The following is a 22,646-nucleotide window of genomic DNA, read 5'->3' on the forward strand; positions in this document are numbered from 1 at the left end:
CCTGGGAGGCTGAGGCAGGAGAATTGCTTAAACTCAGGAGGCTGAGGTTGCAGTGACCCAAGATCGCGCCATTGCACTCCAGCCTGGGCAACAAGAGCGAAACTCCGTCTCAAAGGAAAAAAAAAAAGGAAAGAAAGAAAAAAAAAGAACATATGTCCACACAAAAACTTATACTGTAAATTTGTTCAGAGCATTACTCACAATAGCCAACATATAGAAATAACCCAACTTCCCATCAACTGACCAATGGAGAAACAAAATGTAATATATCCATATGGTGAAATATTATTCAGTCATAAAAGGAAGAAAGTACTGATATATGGTACAGCATGGATGAACCTATAAACCAAAAATAGAATTCTAAGCCCCCCAGTCATCTTAATGGATTCCTCCTCTTGTCCAAGGGCATTGTAAAGTTAACCTGAAAAACTAGTTTAGGCCATGATGGGAAGTGGGAGTCAGACATGCCTCATTACCATTAACATCAACACAGACCTTAAGACTGATAGAACAGGCTGGGTGCAGTGGCTCACACCTGTAATCCCAGCACTTTGGGAAACTGAGGCGGGCGGATCACTTGAGGTCAGGAGTTCAAGACCAGCCTGGCCAACACGGTGAAACCCTCTCTCTACTAAAAATACAAAAATTAGCCAGGCAGGTGGCACATGCGTGTCATCCAGTTACTTGGGAGGCTGAGGCAGGAGAAGTGTTGGAACTTGGGAGGCTGCAGTGAGCCAAGATCGTGCCACTGCACTCCAGCCTGGGTGACAGACTGAGACTCTGTCCCCTCCCCAACCAACCAAACAAACAAAACGACTGATAGAACAGACTCTATAAGTCTGATAAGATTTACAATATATTCTCTCTGAAGCTTGTTGTCTGGAGCCTTCATCTGCATGATAATACCTTGGTCTCCACAACCCCTTACCTTAGGGAGACATTCCTTTCTGTTGACTCCAGGTCTTTAGACAGTAACTCAACTAACTGCCAATCAGAAAATCTTTGAATCTGCCTATGACCTGAAAGTCCCCACTTCGAATTGTCCCACCTTTGCAGGTGGAACCAATGTACATCTTTCATGTACTGATTGATGTCTACATCTCCCTAAAATGTATAAAACCAATTACCTTGGGCACATGTTGTCAGGAGCTCCTGAGGCTGTATCACAGGCATGACCTTAACCTTGGCAAAATAAACTTCTGAACTGATTGAGACTTGTCTCAGATACTTTTTGGTTTACAAACCTTTTTCAAGGATTTGACATTATGTTAACTGAAAGCAACCAGATATAAAACATATTGTAGGATCTCATGTATATAATGTTTTCATATAGGTTTTATTATTACTTAGATATAGTAATAACAACACATCAGATGACTGCTGTTGAAAAGATGGCTTGTTATTCACAGTTCCCAAGAGGACAGAGCAAGCCTCACCACAGGGGGGCCACATGAGAAAGCACCTCGGTTACTCAAACAGCAGAAGGAAGGGGAAAATGTGGACAAGGACCTTTATTGTGGTGTCCATGGGGACAAACAGGCAAGATAAGGCCAACAGGCTTGAGACTGGCTATTGCGAAGAATTTCATCAGGCTCTGGAGTACAAAGGCTGACACTAATTGCCTGGTACATAGCCCTGAGATGATTATCACAAGGGATAGTGTGAGAGGCCCACAGAGGAGGTGGCTGGGGGCATAGGCTGTGGGTTGGCTGATCCACATTTGAAAAGTAGGCGAATTACTTACTATCTGTAGGAACTGGGTGTCTAACTCCAGAAGGAGTAGTCCCTCCAGATCAGCAAGACCCCAGATGTTAAAGCCTCAGAATACAGAAAGTAAACCATGTGGTTGATACAGGTACAGATGAAATATCCAGCCTAGGCAAGTCCATGGAGACAAAAGGTAACTTCATGGTTATCAGGATCTGGGCGTAAAGTAAATGGAGGCTGACCACACATGAATGTGGGGTTTCTTTTCAGGGCAATGAAAATGTCCCAGAATTAGCTAGAGATTGTGATTGCGGAACTTTGTGAGTATACGTTAAAAATCTGAATTGTTCACTCCAACAGGGTGAATTTTGTGTTATGTAAATTATATCTTAAAAGAAACGAAAAAGAAAGTTATGTTAGTTATGAGAAAAACTGTTCTGTGAAAAAAAAAATATTCCCATTAACTCAGAAGAACTGGTTTTAGTGAAATACGTTTTGGACAAAATTTGCCTTTAAAATTTTCATATAGTCAAATAAAAGAATTCTAGGCAAAGTCAGTTTCTTTAGGAAAGCAGATTTTTCTTTAACTTTCATTTAAGACATAAAGTGTCTAAACTATCACCCTAGGCCAAAACTCTAAAACAAAGCATATATCATGTCATAGAGTATAATGGATATCCATTCTCACCAATTTTTGACAAAAAACTCCACATACTGAGGTGGGGCTAATTGTACACCTGTTTTACATGGTGGCTGAGTTCCCATGGGGACGGAGACCTGACCATTCAAAGCATCACACTACCTTAGACGCAAAGATTGGCTAGAACATTTAGATCAAATTATCACTAAAATTAAACCTTACTCTGGCCCAATTTGAGACTCCTGTATGAAGGAAAGGAGGGTGTTTCTTTCAAGTAGAATTGAACCTGACAATATATGGGCCTAGAACTCCTAGAATCCAACTATAGAGAATGAGGCCAATATGGTGCCATTGAGGAAGGAGACCCAGGCATCTAGGATGACCTCCCCCTTGACCTCCACACTGCATTTCAACAGAAGAAAAGGCTGGCTGACTGGTGGTGCCTCCTAAATCACCTTCCTGTAAATAGCAGGCATGGTACGGGGGAATCTCTCTGGAAGACATTGTTTTTACTTAAGACCAAAACCCCACTCCACTCCTCCATCAACCAAGACCCTTTCGTATGTGATTTCTAAAACTGTAAATCCAAGACCCTTTCATATGTGATTTCTAAAACTGTAAACCCAAGACCCTTTCACTCCTAATTTCTAAGGCTGGAAACCTAAGATCCTTTCATGTGCAATATCTAGAGTGTAAGTAAGCCTATATAAAGGCAGAGCTTCTCTTTGTTAGGGGAGCTTGGTCATTTAGACAAATTGTCACCTAGCTCCCAGCCATAGTAATAATAATAATAATAATAATAAACACTTCTTCCTTCCCAGTTCAGTGTTTGAGGCCGCTCCTGCTTCATTATGATGCAGCGAAGACTGGGTCATGGTGGCATTGCTATGAACCTCGGAGAAGCCAGGCCTAAAGTCTACACCCAGATTTTTCTGTTGTGAAAGATAATCTTTTTGCTGTTGTTGTTAAACTAGTTTTATCTGGGTTTCCTGACATTTGCAATCAAACAAGTCCTCAAGGAAACCCAGAAAATATTTTCAGAAAAAAAATTCAAATAAAGAAACAAGCTAGTGTTTACAAATGGCTTTATGGGCTTTATTTTGTCTGATCTTATGTACTCAGCTGTTGTTATTTACATTTTACATATAAAATTCGGTATCTGATCAATTTTTTTAAACTAAGGATGGGAAGAGTAATGCAAGTTACTGAGCAACCACGTAGCTAGTTAGCAAGCAGAAAAAAAAAGGCAAAATCCCAAGTCTTCTGGCTCTAGTTAGGACCTGAGTCGTCTCCTTGATAAAGTAAAATGATCATCTTTCTTATTTTCAAAGCCATTGAACAATTTCCACCAAAGGCACACAGACCTTAGCTTTGCTTTAGATTAAAAAAAAAAAATCTTTGCACAAACATGAATGTATAGCTCTTGGGGTCTTGAAATTGTTTCTGAATGTCAAATATTTCTCTCTGTACTAACTGCCAACCATTTATCTTATTATGATCATCTGCTTTTTCTCTTTTGGAAAGATATTTGAAAGGGGGGAAAAAAAGAGAAATATGTTATCTTTCTACAGACTAGGCCTAGGTGTTTATTAGCAGTCCTCACTCTGGGATTGACAACCCCAGCTGTTGATAGGCCACTGAGAGACAGGAGAGAGAGAATGCAATTCATCAGGTCACTGGGCAAATGGGCTTGTCTTAATGTTACCATTTTACTTATGGCCATAATAACTCCCTGCATAGCACACCTGGAATAATTTAACTACATTTGACTGATCAGTTGAGAAATTATTTGGGAAGTATGTGCTCTCTCTTTTTCTGCCAGGCGCTGGTAGATTCAACAGTGAGCCAGCCAAAGCATGCTCTCCAAGGCTTATGATGTGCTGACATATTACAGAAGGGTGCTCACCTTCATCCTCATACTGGCCTTGACTATCTCTGACTGTGTCAGCCCTGCTCCCAGTTCTACACAGCAGCAGACACAAAGGTCACAGGCTGGCTGCAAAGAGGTCTATGTTGTTTTTGTTTTCCATAGAGGTAATTGCCATCATTTCAAATTTATGAATTCACATGAAAAAGATTTTTTTCTGGCTTCTCTTGGAATAGCAGAATGTTTAGTCCTACAGGGCTGTCATTTTCACATGACAATAGTTGGTTGCTGGTGGGTGGGAACTCTCCCATTTAGGCAGGAGGTATTCCCTTTAGTTTGCTGAGGCCTCCAGTACACCTGACACTCTCATTTCATTCATTTACGCTACCTACTTGGACTCTGGAGGTATCTGAATTTGCAACCTCTACGTGAGGAAGTGAAAAAGAACTTGGAAAATTTCTCTTAGACCTAAGATTACTGATTAGGCTCACATTGTGACCAATCATTGCCTTTGTTAGGTTTTGGAACTAACTGCTCATCCAGATAGGATTGTTTTAAACTTCACTCTCTCTATATATATTTTCCTAATTTTATTTTCCTTTTTGACTCAGTGAGAAATATTCAACTTCCAGTTGAAGAAACCCACATCAGAAAAGCATGTTTGAAGTATTAATCAGTCATAGAGTGATTCTTTATCTCAGTCTTGCAAATGGAGAAAGTTTCTTGCTGTCTCCAGCCATGTGTTAATGGTTTCTCTGAGGTCACCTGTACAGATAGATCTTTTGAATTTCACTTGGAGCACATGTGGTTTTAAGCTAGATGTTAATTGGAAACATTTAGAGTGTCAAACATTTGATTAATGCTCTGGGTTTTAATTGAAAGGAGTAAGCATTTCTTAAATCAACTCAGCACAGTAATATGATTTAAAAAAAAAATTCCTATAACAGGTTAAAATTTATTCGAAAACTGAACAAAAAGCAATCCGCATCTAGTAATCCTGATTTGCCATCAACCCTTTTAAGCAAATAGTTTGGGGACAATTACTTGCCAATTGGTAATTAGAAAAAAAAATCAGACGTCAATAAATGCAAATACTGCTTTTGGTTAATGGCCAGTAATAGTTCAGGAATATGTTCCTTGTGAATTCACTCTACTGTGGAGTTTTTGGTATAATGCAAAACTCCCTACATGCTTAACCCATTAAATAACATAGTATAATAAAGAAAAGCCCATTGCCTCTCGAATAAGAGTTGCTCTGTGTGGCTGGGATGCTCTAAACTAAAATAATTAGGACATAGTGTTGGGATCAAGCATAAGGTGCAAGAAGTCCAAAGTGGGACCCAGTTACCTTCAGAAGAAGGAACATTTTGACTGCAATTTTTGCTCATAAAGCGCACAAATTAGGTCTCCAGATGGTGCCCTGTAGACATAATTAAGCATTGCAATAAATCACATGGCAATGACATGGCAATTACTCTTGGGCCCCCACCTCTCCCTTGTCAGGTACTTGGGGAGGTGCACCCAGACATTCTTTCAGGTGTTCTGAAACAATGATGTGCCATCTATTAGGGGCCCAAAGGGGGATGCTGCCGTTAACTTTTTACTGTCAGGACAGATAATAGGTGCAAGATGTATTCTGGTGCTATTAGTTCTCACTGTTGTAGTACACTCAGTATTGTAAAAGAGAAAACAAATAGTGAGGGAAAAAGTGTTGCAAGGCCAGGCCTGCATGATTGTTCTAGTTTGAAATGTAAAATAATTTAACATGCCAATTAGTTATTTGATTTCCACACCACAAAACGACTTGCTTTACATGTTAAAATAATTTAACATGCCAATTAGTTATTTGATTTCCACACCACAAAACGACTTGCTTTACATTTTTTTCCCACCGAATTATATACCGAATTGGGTTTTCTTGAAACATGTATCCCTTTGCTCCTTCAACATGTGTGTATTTCAGTGTCCCTCAAACTTTAGTTAATTTATAAATGTCTTTAAAACCCCAAGAATACATCCACAGATCCACCCCCCACAACCAGGATACAGGGACATTTGCTTGAGAAACACTGACTGAAGAACTGGAAATCTGATTTTTATGAAAATGTCCTATAATGAAAAATGTTCAATGCAAAATATAAGTAAATTTGATTTTTATACTGGGAAAAATATTTCCATAGAACTAAAAAACATAAAATTTTGAAATTCTCTTTAGTTTGAGAAATTATATATATATTATAATAATTTATATATATAATAATATATATTTATATATATAAATATATATTAATATTATAATAATTGTATTATTAATATATTAATATATATTAATATTTATATATAATAAATATATTATTTATATATTATATAATATTTATATATTATATATATAAATATATTTTTATATTTATAATATATATTATAAAAATTTATATATATTATATATATAAATTGTTATAAATATATATATATAATTTCTCAAACTAAAGAGAATTTCAAATATATATATATATATATATATATATATATATATATAAAATTCTTGTTTGGAATAGATGGGATTTTGCTATGTTGCCCCCACTGGTCTCAAACTCTGGCCTGAAGCCATATTCCCACTTCAGCCTCCCAAAGTGTTAGGATTATAGGCGTAAGACACCATGCCCAGCCTGATGTACTTTAAATACCTACCACATATCAGAAACAGGCCCTGGGACTACAAAGCTCATTAGGTATTTCCTTCTCCACCAAAAAGAGAGAGGGAATGGAACGCAACAGATCATCTGTGTTCTCATGGAGCCTGCATATGATCCTGAATTTCTGGGTGACCTGAGTGGAATTTTGTCACTCCCCACTCTGTTGCAGGCTATTGAAACAGAACTGAAAAGCCCTCCAAATGTTGGATGTGTTTTAGTTACAGCAAATGAGGATCTTCTCTTTTCAGTGTTCACTAGGTCTTTGCGTTCATTTCCCATGGCTGCTGTGACAAATTACCACAAACTTGGTGGCTCAAAACAGCACACACTGATTATCTTACAGTTCAGGAGGTCGGAAGCTTGAAATCAGTTTCACTGAGCCAAAGTCAAGGTGTCAGCTGGGCTGTTTTTTTCTGGAGGTTGCCCACATTCCTTGGCTCATGACCCCTTCCACACATCACTCAACTCCTGCCTCCATCATTTTACCACTTACTTACCTCTGATCACTCTCATTACTTTTATAAGAACCCCTGTGATTCATCAGGCACACTAGGATAATGCAAGATCATCTTCTCAAGATCCTTAAGTTCATCATAACTGCAAATTCCCTTTTGCCGCATAAGGTGACATTCGCAGGTTCAGCAAATCAGGATGCAAGCAGTTTTGGGGCCATTCTTCAACCTACCACTGTCCCCTTAGGTCCCAAATCTCTTTCTGTGGTCTTCATGACTGCATGCCTTCAACCATATATCTCAACTTAACTTTGACATCACTTCATAGTGAACACGTTTCAGCATAAGTCAACTCCTTCCCATAAAATCTGTTCCACGATATTAATTTTCTTTGTCTGTATCTTTTGTAAAATTAAAAAACATGAGTGTTTTTTCAAAAATCTATATCCTTTCTTTATCCCCCCATATACTCTCTGCCTCCTAAGACCCAACATTCTGCCTTTGCGATGCCTCCCAGTCCATCTCAGCTGCTGTCAAACTCTGCCTCACAACAGTCATGTGTCCTGGTGAGAACTGCATAAGATTCCTACCTAAGTGTCTATACTTTTGGATGCTTTTGGGCCAGTTTTGTTTGAGATGGAGTCTCACCATGTTGCCCAGGTGGAAATGCACTGGTCCAATCTGGGCTCACTGCGACCTCCACCTTCCAGGTTCAAGCGATTCTCCTGCCTCAGCCTCCAGAGTAGCTGAGATTACAGGCACGCACCACCACGCCCAGCTAATTTTTGTATTTTTAGTAGAGACAAGGGTTTCACCATGTTGGCCAGGCTGGTTTCAAGCTCCTATCCTCAGGTGATCCACCTACCTTGGCCTCCCAAAGTGCTGTAATTACAGGCATGAGCCACCACGCCTACCAGTTTGCTCTTCATTCAACTCAAGAGAGTGCCTGGAATAGAAAAAAATGAGTAGGTAAAAAAATTTTTTGCATGAAAATTGGTGGTATCTGTATGCAATAAAGCCTAAATAACATCTTTCTAACTGCTTAATTAGCAGATCCACAATTTTTTTCTTCAAAAATGCATTTTGTATGTCAAGCAGAAGTTACAATAGATACTATTCTCAACTTCAGAGCTTCTCTACACTGGCACATCGCTACCATCCACTGTAATTGGGGCCCCGCCATTCTTTGAAATTTTCTCCTCTGTTCCCATCCACTGTGTGGCTCACATGAGGGTGGGTGGGGGGGCTTGATATCTTCCTCATCTTTCATTCACTGACAAACGCTGGGCACTCAGGTTTTCTGTTTGTTTGTTTTTGTTTTTGTTTTGTTTAGGGAGTCTCGCTCTGTCACCAGACTGGAGTGCAGTGGTGTGATCTTGGCTCACTGCAACCTCCGCCTCCCGGGTTCAAGCGATTCTCCTACTTCAGCCACCCGAGTAGACACGACTATAGGCACCCACCACCACACCCGGCTAATTTTTTGTATTGTAGTAGAGATGGGGTTTCACCATGTTGACCAGGATGGTCTTGATCTCCTGACCTCATGATCCGCCTACCTCGGCCTCCTGAAGTGTTGGGATACAGGCGTGAGCCACCGCGCCTGGCCACTTTGCTCTTTTTTTTTTCTGTTTTTATTTTTTTATTGCATTTTAGGTTTTGGGGTACATGTGAACATGCAAGATTGTTGCATAGGTGCATACGTGGCAGTGTAGATCTAAGATGCTACCTGCTTGAAACCCCTTGATGACCCAGTCCCATAGAACCATCAGAATGAGACATGCATGAGTCAAAGCACATGATTTCTTAGGTGAATGACATGTCTCTTTCCTAAGGTCAGAAATTCTTTGAGGACAGGGACTATGATCACACGTGGAAGATATTATTAAATACGTAATAAAGCTAAACAGAAGCATTTGCATTCATTCAAAGTTAAAACCAACGGTTTGTAAGGAAGCTAATCTCAGCACTTGACTAAATTTTTACCAGTCATAAGCAAACCACTTTTTTGTAGGTAATGAACATTAAAACATCCATTTACTGAGATAACAATTTTTCTGGAGTTTATTAAACTTAGCTTATTTTTGATCTCCTAATCCAGCTGTAGTTTCGCAGAAATAGTGTAAACTTTTAACAATAAATTTTTTGTCTCTCAGTTTTAATCCAGAATCTCAGTTGTCATATCACAGGAATCATGTACAGTGTGAATAAGGAATTTCTACCCCATGCTTATATACAGAAAGAAAACTATGCATCTGCTTAAACATTTACTACTTAAAGATAGGCTTTGAATTCTTACTTATTCCTCAGGAACTCCTCAGAAATTTACACTTGATTTGAATTCCCATTGAACCACCTGTAAATGTTAACTTTGAAAATGCAACATCAAAGGCATCTTATAATAGATTGCTGCCTTAATACTCTGTAAACGACTGTGCATTTGTGTGTCAGGAAGAGGCAGTACATCTAACTTCATGTTTCATTGGTTCGGGGTTTTAGGTCTTCTTTATAGTTGGCTGAAGTGTTAGAGCAATAGGATTTACAGAGGCTCAGAGTTATTTTTCCTTCTAAAGTCTCTTTTATTAAACTCCTTGGAAATTTTTTAAGGTTTTATTAACCTTCCATGGAGATGAAAAAAAAAATCTTTATTCTGAAATTATAAGAAGAAGAATATTTTTAATAACTGCACCCCATGTGTTCCCTTTTCTTTATCAGAAGCTTTTGTCTCTTCCTGCATTGCATCATTCCACTGAGGCAGGACGCTAATCCATGAGGTGTAGAGTCCCTAGGAAGAAGAAAGTATCAGGTAGAGGAAGTGAAATTAACAGGGAGTAGGAGACTGCCTGCTTCTAGCCTAGAAAAGTATGGGGAAGAAAAAGAGTGACTGAGGCAGAAGAAGTTCGGATATAAATCCTGTCCTCCACACATGCAGGGCTGATTCACAAAAAGAAGAGGTTGTAGAGATTTCCATAGTGTGGGGAACCCTGGAAAATAAGACTAGTGACTGTCTTCTCAACTGTGCCCTGAGAAGACCACAGGCTTGTTTCTAGGTGAGAGATCATCAATGGTGCAGCACTGATAGATGGAGAGAATTAGACAAATAAGTTTGAGTTCACACTGTTGAATGTGGCCCATGTCCTGACTATGGTGTGCAAGAGAGCCAGAAATTTGTATACCCCAAATGATGAAATGTCAAGGTGCTAAAAGGGTCAGGGGATTCATATCCTCTTGGAATTGAAATGGAGATACAGACTGTTGAGAATTAGCTACCAGAGGTAAAGAACCAAGATCATGGATTACAGCTCTGGGTACCTACAAACTGCCCTCAATGGGGTCAAACTCCACCCCCAGTGCAGCCCAGCCCAGCCAGCTGTGAGGTCAGCACATGGCTCTGAGGTCCCTCCCATTGCCATGAGGTCACCTAAGGGCCCTCGTATGTATGGATAGGAGTGGGTGAGTTGGGTCAGTGACACTTTCATAGATTGAACATTATGCAAAAAGGTCTAATAAGTATAAAAGTTCAGTTTAAAACCCCAAACATTGATATATTAATTGGAAAGTTAGAGAGCACTCCCTGCCACTAGTCAACATACAGTAGGATAAGGGCATATAAGAAAGGTTATATCAGGCCGGGCATGGTGGCTCATGGCCTGTAATCCCAGCACTTTGGGAGGCCAAGGCGGGCCGATCATGAGGTCAAGAGATTGAGACCATCCTGGCTAACATGGTGAAACCCCGTCTCTACTAAATATAGAAAAATTATCTGGGTGTGGTGACACGCATCTGTAGTCCCAGCTACTCAGGAGGCTGAGGCAGGAGAATCGCTTGAACCCGGCAGGCAGAGGTTGCAGTGAGCTGAGATCACACCACCGCACTCCAGCCTGGTGACAGAGCAAAACTCTATCTGAAAAAAGCTAGACTGTTTTTTGCACTTTGGAGTAGTGGAGTTTGCAATTTTTCTACCTTTCTACCCACATGTCAAGTTCTCTTTATGGAGTTAGCCATACCCAACATCAAAATGGTGTGCATTACACATACTTGTTTCGTAAATATTTGCTAAATGACTCAGGGAACGCCATCACTGATTCCGTGGTACGGAGTTACAGAAGGCAATAAAAACCAACACCTCATGCCCCTTCCCTTTTTTCTCATCAGAAGCAGAAGCATTTTGATGAGGGATTAGGTAGTTTGACATGATACTGTTACCTTTTTTAATGAAATGTCACACATGCTTTGTCTTTATTATTTGTGACTGCTCCTATAATTTGTTTGGGCTCCTGTAACAAAATATCATAGACTGTGTAACTTACAAAAACCAGAAATTTATCTCTCACGGTTCTGGAGGCTGAAAGTCCAAGACAGAGGTGCTGGTAGATTCAGTGTCCAGTGAGAGCCTGTTTCCTGGTTCATAAATAGCTCCCTTCTAATTGTATCCTCTCATGGTGGAAGGGGAAGGGAGCTCTCTGGGGTCTCTCCCTTTTTTTTTTTTTTTTTTTTTGAGACAGAGTCTTGCTCTGTTACCAGGCTGCAGTGCAGTGGCGCAATCTTGGCTCACTGCAACCTTCGCCTCCCGAGTTTAAGTGATTCCCCTGCCACTGGGATTACAGGCACTCACCACCACATCTGGCTAACTTTTTGTATTTTAGTAGAGACAGGGTTTCACCATGTTGGCCAGAATGATCTCGAACTCCTGACCTCATGATCCGTCCGCCTTGGCCTCCCAAAATGCTGGGATTACAGGCATGAGCCACCTCACCCAGCCTGGGGTCATTCTTATAAGGGCACTCATTCCGTTGATAAAGCCTCTACCCTCATGGCCTAATCACCTCCCAAAGTCTCCACCTTCAATACCATCATCTTGGTGATTAGGTTTTAATATATAAGTTAGGCGTGGGGGAGACGAAAACATTCAGTCGATAGCAGCCGCCTTCAAGTTCTCAGATTCAGTGAAGTATGCAAGATGGATACTTGTAACTCCAAACTCATATATGGAGGGTAGATGTGATTTTACAGTCACTATTTTACTAGGGACAGTCTCACCTGAGGACAAAAAGTGCACATACCAGAGCAATGGGAACAGATCTTACAGGGAACCGTAAATGCCTAAGGGAGTCACCAGGGATGACTTCCTTGTCAAGCAGGCACGCAGGAGCTGCTGCTCATAAATAGGGAGTCCAAAGAAAGAGTCAAAACAGCATATAGAATCCTCCAGTTCAAGAACTGTGACCTCATTTATAGGATTTAGTAAAAAGGCAGCGTCTTCACTCTCTCCTTCCAACCACAACTGAAAGGCAGGAAGGAGGGCAGAAAACAGGGAGGGAAGGAGGCGCCTTGTCAGAGGAGACCACCCGGCCCATCCCTTCTGCTCCCAAAGCCACCATAGCCACAGGCCTAGCCCACCCAGGCAGAAGGGAAAAGACAGAGGTTATTAGGAATTCGATGGAAGGTTTTAAATAAACAGGACTGACTCTTAAGAACCCAAATGAGACACTTCAAAAAACCAAGAGACCGAAAAGTCAGAGAATCAAGCTGAGATGTCATTAAACATCCCTGCTGCCCAGAATAGAGAATGTGGTTGACAAGATAATTAGAAAAAATAAAACTGTTTCACGTTTGTCCTACAAAGCGTGTAGATTCCTCATTAAACTGGTTATATGAGGCTTATGACTCCAACATCTTATGGTTACTTTCAAAATTAAATGCGGTTAAAGTCATGAGACTAATGCCTACGAGGCACTTAATACATGCTATTAACATTCCTCTTCTCTTCTTTTAAATGGTTTCTGGTATCTTTTAATCTTTATTTACCTCCATGAAATAACATTATGTATGTATACATTTATAGATATAAAGTCATTTACAGAAGAGTTTTAATATAAAATTACTGTATATATCTGTGTATATATGCACGTATGTGTGTGTGTGCATGCATTTGCTTTTATGTGTGCATGTGTGTGTTTAAATGAAATGACACCCCACTGCCGTCTTCATCTCTTTTCTAGGGATAAGACTGGACCTCACTACTTTGATCCAGAAATAGCACTGGCCTACAGTTGTCTTAGAAAAGACCAAGGGAGAGGGGACATCTAGGTCCAAAAAAAAAGAAGAAAAAGAAGTGTGAGAGTCAAAGTGTAAAATTGGTAATGAATATAGTCTTTTGAGAAATGATTAAGAGACCCAGTCACACTAAAGCAGAAGATTCCCATTGGAGTTATATTAAGAGACAAAGTTGGGTGAATATGGAGGATTAAGATGGGAGGATTAATGTGGGAGAATTAAGACTTGATTCTGTGGGCACTAGTTTGCTTCCTTCCTTCCATTCCTCCCTCCTTCCCTTCCTTCTCTCCTTTTTTCCTCCCCTTTTTTCCTACCTTCTCTCCCTTCCCTTCTTCTTTCTTTCCTCTCCCTATTTCTTTTCTGTAAGCACCAACAGATAAATTTTCTACAAATGAACTCTCACTGAGAAGTTGAACACGTAAAGTAGAAGAAGGAAAAACTATCCTGGTTGAAGAAGGGAGGAGGGGCCCAGAGATTTCTCTACTCAGAACCCCCAGGTTGCCTTCTGCAGAATACCTAAAATCCCTCAAGAGAAAACACACTTGCCACAAAAAAGCACCACAGCAGCCAGCGCCAAATTCTTGCTTTTTTTTTTTTTTTTTTTTTTTTTTTTTAATAACATGGTGATAAAATAATTGGCTCAGTACAAAGGTGAAACATGATGTGGAGGGCCAGGGACAGCACTTGTTGGGGTGACTGTGCACAGTGTCAGCATGACTAAGCTACAGCTGTGGTCCCAGATCTCTCTTCTCTGCATGGTTCTGGGTTGGAGTTGGCCACAAGAGATTCTTGTGTGGGATTCGAAAGGCAAAAATGAAGCACAGTTGTGTTCATGATCGGCTGTTTTTGGTGCCTGGTGCAGCTCACACATGCTGCCGTGAGCCCACGGTAATTCCAGTTCCTGCCACATCTCCTTCAGTTTCTCAGATGACTTCTGGGCTAGCTGTATATTTAGCTCCTGAGACAGTGCTGCGACAGAACCATCGCATCCTTGAATTCGGCTGCTTAGAGGAACAAGAAAAAGATGTGGGTTTCAGTTTTCCCTTGCTTTCTTACACAGCACAGCCATCATTTCTTCCCAACTACTTGTTCTATTGAATTCAAGCTCAAACACTAGAGGCAGGATCAAAGGAGTAAAGTCACATCTCCGTAATGAACCCCTTCTTCCATACCCTCCCCTGTGTTTCTCCTGCTCTGACAGAAGCCTGGGTAATGCCCTCAGTTTAAGATGTGAGTGGTAATTTCCTTCCATGGTAAGTTGATCTGAAAATCATGATGGGTCTTCCAGTTCATTTGGAGATAAAGGACTGAGGCTCAAGGATGTTGAGATCTCTTAATCCTGATTTAGTAGTATGGGATACCAAGATAAGAAATAGAGATGATGAAAAATGCCATGAGTTTTCTTAGGGGGAATACGTGAAGTAATAAACAGAAGGCTAATAATTAGACTCTATGGGGCTTTCTAGGGGAGAGCTGGAAGCAGGGAGAGAAAGAAATCAGTGGGATTTGAAAGGCAGACATGAAGCACAGAGGAGTTGGCGTAAGTCTGGAAGAGAATACTGTCATGAAATTCACATAGGTGTGTTGAAGGAGGAAAAGCTTGGTAGTTTCCAAGACTGAAAAGAGATCAAAGAATACAATCTGTATTGAGTAGAAGGAGAACAGACTTTGCAAGAATAGTTACGATACAAGCATTGGACATTCTGGCATGCAGAAACCAGGACCCATAAGGGGCCCTACCAGATCCTATCCCTTTTCAGGGCCTGGGGCTGGGGTCACTCTACTTTTCTCACTTCAAGAGAAGAGATTTGTTTTTTGCCATTTAGCTTAGCAGTTTATCAAAGCAGTCTTACTTTCTTCTCTGAAAGTAAGAGAAATGCAAGACAAGGTACTATGGTAGGGAGGCGAAAATGGGAAAAAAAAAAAAGGAGTGCACTGGGCTGGCAGGAAATAGTAAACTCCCTAGGTTACATTTTCCATGTCATGTGCCATAGAAATTCATTTATTCCATCAAGAAATATTTAGTCATAATTATATAGTCTTTTTCTATTGGCTACAATTTAGACTGGGAAAGATTTACTTGGCAATAAATTGAACTCAGTGAAAATTTGATCAGTGATTTTGTTCTAGAGCCATGCCCAAACCCCCCAGTGAAGTACATAACATCTCAAAGAACAGGGGATAAATTACTGTTAAATTGGAGAGGACAAAGAATACAACTTCCTAGATGTAGAAATCTTAACCCAAGCAAAGAAACAGCTTGTGTGCAAAGAAGGTGATCATTCATGTGATTTTCGCTGAAGTCTTCTTGAACTTAACTGCCGCTTACCCCATTAATTATCCCCTACACACATGATGGATGGCATGTGTGACCCATTACCGTGTGCATACACTACGCTGTGCCAGACTCCCAAGATTTCACTGTAACTTTGTGCCTTTCTTTCAGGTTGGAGGAAGTATATTGGAATATAGGTAACAGACAGATTTTCTTAATAGAAATAATCTTGAACCTACTCAAACATATGAAAAAGGTAAATTATTTGCACATATTGTCACTAAACCATTATTATTACAGAAATACCCAATAGTTGATTATCATCAGGCAACAGTGTTTTGCAACTTTCTAGCTGAGAACTGGTGGTTTCCAAAAAAGAAAACTAATATTTCCTTCTGAGACTTCAGAAGACCACCTATATTGTCCATGTGGAAGGCACAAGGTGTCCCATTGACTGAAGGAATCCTGTGTCTTGGATAGCTGCTAGCTGCTTTAGTAATTAGGCTTCCAAAAACACAACCACAGGCACTCACCAGCATCTTTATGAGACCTCCTAAGCACCTGGATATAGAGGCTGAAAATATTGTTTGTTCTGGAAAGGCCAAATCTTGAGCAATGGAGCAAGCTTGGAGACATGAAACTGTAGAAATGCGTGCTTTCTCACTGGCATCTGTTCCTGTCCAATTCTCAATAAAAGTGTCCATTAAAACGCCAAATAACACCAATGCAAAGAGAACACATGTCAGGAGGAGAGGTTAGTCAGGTTCAGTTCACACCTGTGGGTCAGCTCACTCCAGGTTCTCCCCTCATGTGCAGATGAGTCAGAATCTTAGGAGTTAAAGATCAAAAAGACCTAACAGCTCATTTTATCCAGCCCCAGTCACCAATGCAAGAATGCCCTGGGTCTCACTTTGGAGGGTCTGGTTTTGTGTGTTTGGGGTGAGGACAGCTCTCTTTGAGATCACACTGCTTGAGCAGAAGGAAATTCTGATCTCCCAAGGAGGCAGAGGTGGGCATTTTACAAACAGAAAGAGCTTTTAAATGTGCAAAGCCCTTTATTTTCAGGGGGCTGAAAGAACTTTTTCCATGTGTACTGTTAAGAAAAAAAATGCTATTTAAACAAAACCTGACTGCAGCTGTGTCTGCTTTCTTGGCCAGTGACATAATTCATCTTTGGGGTAAATAGTTCTTTTGTTTCAGCCTATTTTTGCTCCCCCACCCCAACCCATGGGGGAAAAAATGAAGACCTGTGCACACAGCATGAATGAGTTAGTATAAGACCAAAAGTATAAACGGACATACAGACATACCTAAAAGATCTCAGATTCACTTTAATAAAATAAGATAAATTTTTGGTTTTCTTGGGAATTCGGAGAGAAGAGTTCAAGGGTTTGAGAAAATATATGAGAGAGATTAAGAAAGCTCTCAAGCAGTGGTTCTCAAACGTGGTGAACACTAGAATCAACTGGGTAACTTTAAAAATGTTGGTGATCCCACCCCAAATGCTTCTGATTTAATTGGTTTTGGGTAAGGCTTGTGCGCCAGGATTTTTGGAACGTCTCTAGGTGATTCTAATACACAGCCAAGACTGAGAACCATGATATGAAGAGAATGAAGCAGAAGGTTCCATAGATGGATGCAACTTATAAGAGGGTCTCTCTTTTAGGAAGTAGCTAATACATTTATAAAACTATAATGTTTGACATTAGATCAGAAATTGTTCTCTTCTCTGTAATATAATCAATTCTCACCACCTACCTGCTAAACATAATTAAAGCTCTCATCATCAGAGGCTCTGTGGGAAAGAGGAAGACAGGTTCCCATGAGTGGGACAGAGCAGCGCAGAAGTGAGATCTCAGCTCTGGGAACTGTGATGGAAGGAGGCAAGGGCACTGGGAATTCAGAGAGGCAGAAACTCACAAAGTGAATGTGAAAATGGAACACCCATCCTTCTGCCTAACCCTAGAGATTTGGGGGAAAATGCTGTCATATCCCAAGCCATTTCTATTTAAATGTTAATGGGAAGGAAGACAAGGGCAAACCAAAGATTGAAAATATCCAGACAACAAAGACTTGGGTTCCCAGACCATCTGGGGTGTGGGGAGTGGACTTCGTGATTATTATTGTGGAGAAAAAGAAAATCAAACAAAAGGGAAAGGCACTGCCGAAAGTCCCTGGTCAAGGCAAGATATGACGTTGAGTATTTGACTCTCAGGTTTGGATTCTTCTCATTAGATTCTAGAACCCCATGATCTGGTGATTATGTCCCCTTACTGCCAGGGGAGTTAAAACTAGAGCTCTGGAAATACAAACTGACTTGGCAAGTCAGCCAGACTTCATGTTATGGAGACAGTGCTGGGCACAAACCAGGAAGATTATGATCTAAAGCAGATCATATATTCATGTCCACAAGTGAAAGCAAATTCTGTAATTATTATAGCTAACATATCATTATAGACCAACAAAGGTAGGGTGTGTGTGTGGTGGGGTGGGTGTGTTTTCAGGAAAAGAACCTTGCTTTGAGGTGGGCATGCATGAGTCAAAGGAATAAAAAGGAAGTAAAGAACATGGAAATTCCTCAAGTGAAATAACTGACAGCTGGCAATATGTCACAAACAGCTCCGTTCAGAGTAGATTTTATTAAAACGATGTGAATTTTTAAAAATGAGTCTCTAGGGAGAACTGATTCTGTTTTCTCAGCTCACAATTATCTTCGAGTTCTTTTCTCCTTCTTCCTGTCCTTGTTTTTTATTTGTTTTTGGGCACTGTTCTGTGAAATTCACAGATACAAATTTTAAAATTTCAAGACATCATATGTTCCAAATGTTCTTCTTTGCAACTACTTAAAACTTTGCTTATAAAGAGCCATGAAATCAACTGATGCATTTCTGACTATACTAGATGTATTAAATGAGATAAATGTGAAACCACCAACTCAGATATGGCGCCCAATAGGTGCTCCCTACACATGTATTTAATCCTGGGTCTCACTTCTGTGCACCAAATTTGCTTAGGTAGATTGCTGGGTCAGAGAACACATATATCTTTTATAGGTAGACATTCCTAGATTCCTTTCCACAAATGCCAAACCAATTCACTGTCCTCAACACAGTGTTTAAGAATACCATTCCCTCGTGTCCTGCCCTTTGCCATATGTTTATAAATTTTCACTTTTAAACTAGTTATTTTCATAATACATACAGACTCACTACGCTAAAAAATATTCATGCTTTTACCTTTGGATCTTTGTGAGACTGAAAACAATTTTTGAAGACATTGACTATACCGACATGAGTCATTGAACAAACATTTAGTAAAGTCTATGTCTCTTGATTTACACAATGAAGAAACTAAACAGCATGGCTTTCATCATCAGCCCTTGAAGATGCTGATGATAATCATGACGTTCCTTGTGCCACTGGAGACTCCTTAGCCAAGGCCCTGCTCCTCGAGGGTGAGCAAATAAACACGTTTATAAGAAACAGATGGTTATTCGAAGACTTTCCACTATAACAAATAGTATGTCAAGATGATGACTTTTTTCTCCAGTACTGCAAAGATCTGGGATTTCCTTTGGTGTGGATGGCAAGTCAGCCAGACCTCCAATCCAAGCGTGCAAATGATGAAGATAAGGAAGAGGAATTGCCCAAATAGTTTAAATTCCAACTTTGAGATTATATCTAGATCTGATGGTATCTAAAATAAGACTTATACTCATGCTTCATTTCTTCCCAATTGTGGTTGATTCCCCTTTGATAGAGGGACAGACTTTCTACTCTCAGATGTTCTTTTGATAGATACTTTACTTTTGCAAAGTTCTGACTTAGAAAAAAGAAATCAGTGTATCTCCAGGCAGAAACAGGCCTAAAAATAGGCTTGCAACACTGATAGGAGTGAAGAAAAATTTTAAGGTTTTCTTGCCTAAGGAAAAGCAATTCATGGAGGTCAGAATTATTTACATGCTGACGTATATAATTAAAATGCAGCCCCTCTCCCTTCACCATCCTCTACCAATCTGACGCAACTCGGGGGAAACAACCTGACTCTTCATTTTCTTCCCAAATACTGTGACCTAGACCTTAAGAGCAAAACCATTTTTAGCTATGGTAGGGAATCGTAGGGTTTCACTGTCATACTAATTAGAAATTTGGAATTTCATAATTACAAGGTAATGGTAAGGGAAGCTTAACCCACATACGTAGTTTTTAAATTCCAGTGTGGGCCGGGCGCGGTGGCTCACGCCTGCAATCCCAGCACTTTGGGAGGCCGAGCCAGGTGGATCACAAGGTCAGGAGTTCAAGACCAGCCTGACCAACATGATGAAACCCCATCTCTACTAAAAATACAAAAATTAGCCGGGTGACTTGGTTCACACCTGTCATTCCAGCTACTCAGGAGGCTGAGGCAGGAGAATCGCTTGAACCTAGGAGGCAGAGGTTGCAGTGAGCAGACATCGCGCCACTGTACTCCAGCCTGGGGGACACAGCAAGATTCCATCTCAAAAAAAAAATATATCCAATGTGTTTCATCTACAGAGTAAATGTATTACTTCCTTGGTTCTTAAGACAAAAAGATACTTTCTACTGAGTTCTAAGAGGGCTTTAGTTCCTGCATTTAGGTCTAATTGCTGTTTCCATAGCCTCCTGCTACCTGATACGACTATTCTTATTCCTGATCCCACAGCCATACTTCGTGTTATTTGAATATACACACATTTTCTGTTACAATAAACCAAGAAAAATCATGACAACACTGAAAATTATGCCCAGCAGGCAAGGTAGTGACACAACTCTAGAGAAACTTCTGCTAAGTTTAAGATCAGTGGAGCTGGGTTGAGAAAAAAATATGCGATCTACTTCAAAGGCCACCAGGAGAGAGTATTTCTTTTTTTTTTTTTTGAGACAGAGTTTCGCTCTTGTTACCCAGGCTGGAGTGCAATGGCGCGATCTCGGCTCACCGCAACCCAGGAGAGAGTATTTCTAATAAATCAGAGAGGAGGCTGGGTGTGGTGGCTCACACCTGTAATCCCAGCACTTTGAGAGGCCAAGGTGGGCAGATCACGAGGTCTTGAGTTGAAGACCAGCCTGGCCAAGATGGTGAAATCCCATCTCTATTAAAAATACAAAAATTAGCTGGGCACAGTGGCAGGCATCTGTAGTCCCAGCTACTCGGAAGGCTGAGTCAGGAGAATTGCTTGAACCCGGGAGGCGGAGGTTGCAGTGAGCCGAGATCGGCCACTGCACTCTAACCTGGGCGACAGAGCAAGACTCTGTCTCAAAATAAATAAATAAATAAAATAAATAAAAATAAATAAATTAGAGAGGACATGAAAGAGGGGCTTGAGGGTGATATTCTTCCATCACTCATTGTCCCAACGTCTGTTCCAACCAGGAATCAAATTAGCTAATCTTCTACCTCATGCACAGGTGCTGCTTTCTGATATGGCCAAAGTAGAAAGCTGAGGCAAATGTTAATAATAATAAGTGCTGGAAAGAGGCTAATTTCAGAAAATCAATCAAAACATAACCCACATTGAAGACATGGTCATCAATATTTAGATGCCAAATTACAGATACCACTCAAAACTATAAAACAAACACAGAGAAATTAATAAAAATCAATTTGAATGAAACTTTTTGATGTCTTTTTGGACTTTGATAGATCAATTAGACAAAAGTAAATGAGCGCAGTAAAAAAATTAAGAATTTAAATTTTTTGTAATATTTTGAATTTATATATAAAGATTTTATTGCATTTCAAGCATCTATAGAACATGGATGAAAGTCGACCATATATCATGATGTTAATAAAAGCTGGTTGTAAAAAGCTCTTACAAGAGTTTTTCCAAAGTGAAAAGAAATTCCTCAGAGTTCTAATGTGCATAATGTACAATGAAATGATTGCTTCCAAAGATTTATGCCAATTTAAATGTTATTTGTAATGTTAGTAGCTAGAAGTCAGCTAGTAGGTGAGCATTTTTTGCAGAGTTTATGCTATGTCTGCTATCATACCAAACAAGAGAATGATCCCAAGGTATCAACTATCTGGATTTCCATTATACTAAATTGCCTTTTCTCCTGATTAAGTCAATGAAAATAGTCATACTCAGCTAAAATAAATTTAGAAAAAAAAAAGTCCTTCCATATAGCTGTTACTAGAAGATACTCTGTGCTAAAATTGAAATAGTCTCAGAACCATGGGATTATCATCTTGGTTCATTTCACACGTAGACAACTTGATGCAAATCTTGCCCATGTGTAGAACTGGTCCATTGAGAAAGCCTGGGGGAACAATATCTAGCTCTCAGACTAACCAATCACAGCAACACATTAATTCTAAATAGACTCAAGTTGATATTTTTCAATGAACTACTCACTTTCCAATTTATGTCAGAGAGCAGTTGGTCTTGTTATTAGGCAAATTCGTAAGTTCCAATCTTCAGCTTTTCGTAGTCATTGTTGATATGCTCTGGGCCTAATCAGGGCCCATGGAAAAACTGCAGGTATGGACATTTTGAAGCAGCAGCTTTCAGTGTCTTTCAAGGCTCCAAAATACAGCTTGAAAGGAAAAAAAAAGGCATTCGGATGAACTTAGAAGAATGCCAAAGTGAGAGAAATGAGGGAAAAGAAAAATGGGAATGTGTGCAGAATGATAAATTGACTCTACGTCAAATGAAATAGATTTTGAAATAACTGTGAAAAGTGTAAAATGTCTGAGCATAAAGAGCCTGCCACTGACAAAAGATGAATAAATGGGGCACTTCAAAGAAGGAATTTTCCAGCTGTGGCTCACAGGAATCTTCAAAAGCTGTTCCATATGAGATAGCAGGAAAATATTTTAATAACACATAGAAACAAATAATTTACTCCCCATTATAAAGACCAAACAGAGATGGTGTTGGTTGCTTTTAAAGACATTTACCTTTTAAACTATTATCACTTAAATTCAGACAAGGAAA

At 39.9% G+C, this 22,646-nt stretch overlaps 1 long non-coding RNA gene across 1 annotated transcript in view; it reads right to left on the minus strand.

The window, feature by feature from the left end:
• The window catches only part of LOC105717700 (uncharacterized), a 118,320-nt gene extending 96,080 nt beyond the window's left edge, over window positions 1-22,240 (minus strand). Inside the window, exons 1-2 of the long non-coding RNA XR_010343329.1 lie at window positions 22,065-22,240; window positions 8,225-8,305 (exon numbers count right to left, since the gene is read on the minus strand). This is a non-coding gene — a long non-coding RNA (uncharacterized LOC105717700). The remainder of the gene's footprint in view (window positions 1-8,224; window positions 8,306-22,064) is intronic.
• Between the last annotated feature and the right edge of the window lie 406 nt (window positions 22,241-22,646).

Source organism: Aotus nancymaae, unplaced genomic scaffold (assembly GCF_030222135.1).
Source record: "Aotus nancymaae isolate 86718 unplaced genomic scaffold, 86718_ANA_hifiasm-v0.15.2.pri h1tg000018l, whole genome shotgun sequence".
NCBI classification, from domain to species: Eukaryota; Metazoa; Chordata; class Mammalia; order Primates; family Aotidae; genus Aotus; species Aotus nancymaae.